Source organism: Nematolebias whitei, chromosome 9, assembly GCF_014905685.2.
Source record: "Nematolebias whitei isolate Nwh7 chromosome 9, NemWhi1, whole genome shotgun sequence".
Lineage (NCBI taxonomy): Eukaryota > Metazoa > Chordata > Actinopteri > Cyprinodontiformes > Rivulidae > Nematolebias > Nematolebias whitei.
Window position 1 is genome coordinate 14,821,166 of NC_056506.1, and position 5,787 is coordinate 14,826,952.

Consider the following 5,787-nt stretch of genomic DNA (forward strand, 5'->3'; position numbering starts at 1 on the left):
GAGCGGATGTGCACGCATGAACACATCAACATTTAAACAGATCAGCAGCAACATGAAACAGATCAGCAGCAACATGAAACAGATCAGCAGCAACATGATATGGTTTTTCACAGTGATTATTCTAGTTAGAGATTCATGAGTCTAACATCCTCAGGGTAGAAGCTGTTCCTCAGTCTAGTGGTTCTACACTTAATTCTCCTCAACCTCCTTCCTGAGGGGAGTGGGGCAAAAAGTGTGTGTGCTGGGTGAGTGAGGTCCTTCATGATGCAGGTAGCCCTCTTCCTGCATCTAGAGGTATAGATGTCTGTGATGGTGGGGAGGCTGACTCCGACAGTCTTCTGTGCAGCCTTCACCACTCTCTGCAAAGCTTTTCTTTCTGCAGCTGTGCAGCCTCCATGCCACACATTGATGCTCGAGCACAGGATGCTCTCCACTGCACACCTGTAGAAGGAGGTGAGGACTGAGCTTCCCAGACCAGCTTGCCTCAGCCGTCTGAGGAAGTAGAGTCTCTGATGATCTTTTTTGATCAGGCTGGTGGTGTTGTTGCTCCAGCTGAGGTTGTCATTCATGTGTACACCCAAGTACTTGTAGCTGGAGACCACTTCCACCACAGATCCTCTTATGTTCAGGGGGGTGTAGATGTTTTTGTTCCTTCTGAAGTCCACAATCATCTCCTTTGTCTTCTTCACATTGATGTGAAGGTTATTCTCTTTGCACCAGCTCTCCAGGTGTTCCACCTCTTGCCTGTAGCTGGACTCATCATTGTTTGTGATGCATCCCACCACCGCTGTATCATCTGCAAACTTTACAATGTGACAGCCTGGATGGGTAGCTGCACAATCATACGTGAGCAGAGTAAACAGGAGGGGGCTCAACACACATCCCTGAGGAGAGCCAGTGCTGAGGGTTATGGTGGAGAAGGAGAAGTTCTGGATCCTCACTAACTGTGGTCTGTTTGTTAAGAAGTCTTGTACCCAGTTGCAAATGGAGGGGCTTAGTCCTAGTGTGGATAGTTTGTCCATCAGGGTTTGGGGGATCATGGTGTTGAAGGCGGATGTGAAGTCCACAAAGAGCATACGGATGTAAGAGTTTTTCTGCTCCAGGTGGTTGAGTGCAGTGTGGACCACAGAGGAGATGGCATCCTCTGTTGATTGGTTCTCACGGTATGCATACTGATGAGGGTCCTCGTTGATGTTGATGGTTGTTTTGATGTGAGTCATGACCAGTTTTTCGAAGCATTTAGCAACTATCGGGGTGAGGGCCACTGGCGGATAGTCATTCAGACCAGTCACTGTAGAGTTTTTTGGGACTGGGATGATGGTGGCAGTCTTCAGGCAGGTGGGAACTGTCTCCAGGGAAAGTGAGGTGTTAAAGATGTCTGCCAGCACCTCACAGAGCTGATCAGCACATTCCTTCAACACTTTTTCGGGGATGTTGTCTGGGCCAGTTGCTTTGTGCGGATTAATCCTCCTGAAGGTACTCCTTACTTCTGCTGAGGTCACGCTGAGATGCTCTTCATCCGGTGGTGAGGTGAGTCTGGTGCTGGGTGGTCTTTTCGGGTCTTCAAAGCGTGCATAGAACTTGTTGAGGGCATCAGGCAGAGATGGGTCTTTGGGGCATTGTTCGCTCCTTCCTTTATAATCTGTTGTACACTTAATGCCCCTCCACATGCTCCAAGGGTCTTGTGAGATGAATTGACCCCCAATTCTCTGTGCATATGTGGCCTTGGCCTTCTTAATACCAGCAACCAGCTCTTTTCTTGTCCTACTCAGCTCCTCTGAGTTTCCAGACCTGAAGGCAGTGTTCCTGGCTTCCAGCAGGGTATGCACCTCTGCATTCAGCCAAGGTTTTCTGTTTGGGTTGCTTTTAACATTTCTGATAGTGGAGACGGTGTCAATACATGTACTAATCTAACCTAGAACTGAGGATGTGTATTGGTCCAGATCAAGCGATCCTCCATTTTCAGCAGCTTCTCTGAAAACCTGCCAGTCTGTTCGGTCAAAACAGTCTCTCAGTATGGGGCCACTGTCCTGGATCCAGCATTTAACTTTCTTTTGTACCGGTCTGGAGCGTCTCAGCGGGGGCATGTAAGCAGGAGCCAGGAAGATTGAGATGTGGTCTGACAGTCCTAGGTGGGGGCGGGGTTTGGCTTTGTATGCATCTTTTACGTTTGTGTAAACACGGTCCAACGTGTGGTCTCCACGTGTTGGGATTGTCACATGTTGATAAAAGCTTGGGAGACAGTCCTTTAGATTCACGTGACTAAAGTCTCCGGCTACCACGTAAAGAGCTTTGGGGTGTTTGCTCTGCAGCAAGCTGGTGATATCATGTAGCTCCTGCAGTGATTCATTAGCATTAGCATCCGGAGGAATGTAAACGACAGTGATGAAGGTCACCGTGAACTCGCGGGGTAGATAATGTGGCCGACATTTCACTGTTATTTGCTCCAAAGCCTTCGAGCATGAGCTATTTACAACAGTACAGTTCATGCACCAACTTTTACTCCCGTAAATGCATACTCCGCCTCCCCGTGATTTCCCCGTTAGCTCGCTGCAGCGGTCTGATCGAAAAAAAAGTCTGTCATCCAGCTGGAAGACTGTATCCAGCGTTTCGCTTGTAATCCATGTTTCCATCAGGCAAAGCACCGCACACTTCTTCATCTCTTCTGAGTCGCCCGCTCTCAGACGAAGTAAATCCAACTTGTTGTCCAACGAGCGGACATTCGACAGAAAGAGAGACGGCATGGGGAGTTTACCGGCTTTAGCGTTAGCTCGTAGCCTCACCATAACCCCCGCCCGGCATCCTCTCCTCTTAAACCAGGAGCAGCGCTTCCTCTTCTGCCTGCTGGAACGCCTCTGCTGCAGCTTCCAGGTAGATGACTTTAAGATCTGCATTCTGCCTAGCGTAGTTTTGAATTTGTTGCTGATTTCTGCTATATTTCGTGGCAAATCCGCTCCTATTCTCATCAGTTCGGTTCGGCTATAGTTCACACGCATAAATCGCGCAGAGTCAGGCACAGAGTCAATATCAAAACTTCTAAAAACTGGGATGGTACCGGGAGCCTGTGAAGCTGCAACTGCTCTGAGCGCGGCCATCTTGGATCTAGTCAGCAGCACATATCAACAATCAAGTGGCATTACATTGACTTTTTCACAGTAATTTTCACAGTGATAATCGTGACTAGAAATTCATGAGTCTAACAGCCTCAAGGTAGAAGCTGTTCCTCAGTCTAGTGGTTCTACACTTAGTGCTCCTCAACCTCCTTTCTGAGGGGAGCGGGGCAAAAAGTGTGTGTGCTGGGTGAGTGGGGTCCTTCATGATGCAGGTGGCCCTCTTCCTGCATCTGGAGGTGTAGATGTCTGTGATGGTGGGGAGACTGACTCCAACAGACGTTTGTGCAGCTTTCACCACTCTCTGCATTTGTGTCTTTGCTTTAAAAAAATAAAAACGAGAATGGATCTGAGCAGGAATTTATAGCAAAAATTTATTTGTCAGATTACCTCAAAGTTTAGTTACTAAAGCTGTATGCATCATTAAAAAATACTGCAACAAATTTGATTTCTTTGGGTGACTTGACCCAAAGGGTAGGGGGATCATCCTCCAATCTCAAGGCTGGGGATTCAACTCCCATCTCCTGCAGCATGCCAAAGTGCAAGGGCAAAGTACTTTGTACTTGGGCAATGCGCTAAACTCCCAAGCCCACAATATGCTTATCAGTGTTTGAGTGAGATATATAAAAAGAGTTTATAGAGTGTAAAATATATGATAAAAATCACTGTATGAGAGTGTGTGTGTGTGTGTGTGTGTGTGTGTGTGTGTGTGTGTGTGTGTGCGTGCGTGTGTGCGTGCGTGCGTGCGTGTGTGTGTGTGTGTGTGTGTGTGTGTGTGTGTGTTTGAGTGAGAAACTGTGTAAAGCAGAACCTGGAGCGATTAAAGAAGTGTTATATAAGTGTGGACACTTTACCTCTTTCACTTGATTATGTGTTTAAAGTGCACCAAACATTGATGTTCCACAAATCATTACAGCTCACCCTCACTAAGGCAGTTACACACACTCTTTCAGATGTTTGATCTGTTAGACGTCTTAATTACCGCAGCTAATTCTTCTTAATAAAAACCCAATGCAGAGCTTCTTTAGTTCGATGGGCTGTCAGAATAACTTCATTACTGTCTATTAGCCAAACCAGACTGAAATATTCATGAGTTAAACTTTACAAAATCTGTTTGACCTATAAATGTGGTCTAAAATGTTTGTTACATAAATTCTATATATTGTGTTTATGTTCACGTAATATTGCCATGAACATGCAGTGAAATATAAAACTCTAAAAGAAGATTAAATTTGAATTTGTAAATACAAATTTGTCCATCCATCCGTCCATCCATCCATTATCTTTACCCGCTTCTTCCTTTTCGGGTCGCGGGGGTCACTGGTGTCCATATCCAGCAGTCACTGTGTAAGAGGTGGGGGACACCCTGGACAGGTCTCCAGTCCATCACAGGGACACAAAGACAAACAAGACAAACAACCATTCACTCTCTCACTCACACCCAGAGACAATTTAGAGTTACCAATCGTGCTGATAACAAGGTATGAATACAACTGAGGAAATTACAGCCACATCAGCATAAAGAGGTATTTTGATACTTCTCAATTAAGATTAATTAGATGAAGAAATACAAAGTAAAATGAATGGAACGAGTGACTGACAGGTCACATGAATGATGTTCAGGTACAAAAACTTTTCCACTAAACTCCTCCAGTCTCAAATATTTATTATACCAACAATTGTCAACAGTCTTGTATACACACTATACAGAGTATTCAGATTACTGCCTATTAGCTGTAAAGATTAAAAAGATACCAAATATTTACTGCAATAGTTACATCTCATTTGACAAATTTTATTGAAATGTGCATAAGTAAAACTTATTTTTTTTTTATTATTATAACTACAAGTTTAATGTTTACCAGAGTCTTTATTTATGTGCTGCAGATATTATCTAGATAAACTGATTTTTCTGAGAAAAAAAGTGTAGGGTGAATGCTAATAGCTGAACAACTGCTAAAATGAGGTAAAACAGCTGAAACTGAGTTGTTAAAGTTAGCTAAAAGTTAAACACAACAACAGTAGCTGAAAGATATGAGTGACAAAATGTTAGCTAGAAGCAAAAAGAAGCAAAATATTGCTAAATGATCAAAATTCTAACTAAAAGTAGATTTATTTTTCGATAGAAGATAAAAGTAGCAAAGGCTTGCTATAAACTAAAAGTAACAAAAGATTAGCTGAAGGATAAAAGTAGTAAAACGCTAATTAAAACGTAAAAGTTACAGAAGAAGACAAATGTAGAGCAAGTGTGTTGAAGCAGATTTAACAAAGTTTTGAAGGAACTAAAGAGATCTCAAAATAATTCTCTGGGGATTTTATTTTTTGTAAATCAATCTATAATATATAAGTAAAAAAAACTTTACACAACATAAAATCCCAGAAGCTAGTGTTTATTTATTTTACATGCTTTCGCACGAGTAAATAAATTTATATGAATGAAGCCTATGTGGTAGAAATGAAGGTGTTGAGGTTCTCCTTAGGAGTGATAAGGATGGATAAGATTAGGCATGAGAACATCAGAGGTGCAGCACAGGTTGAACAACTGGGCGATAAAGTTAGAGAGAACAGACTGAGATGGTTTGGACATGTCCAGAGGAGAGACAGTGGTTTGGACATGTCCAGAGGAGGGGCAGTGGTTTGGACATGTCCAGAGGAGGGACAGTGGTTTGGACATGTC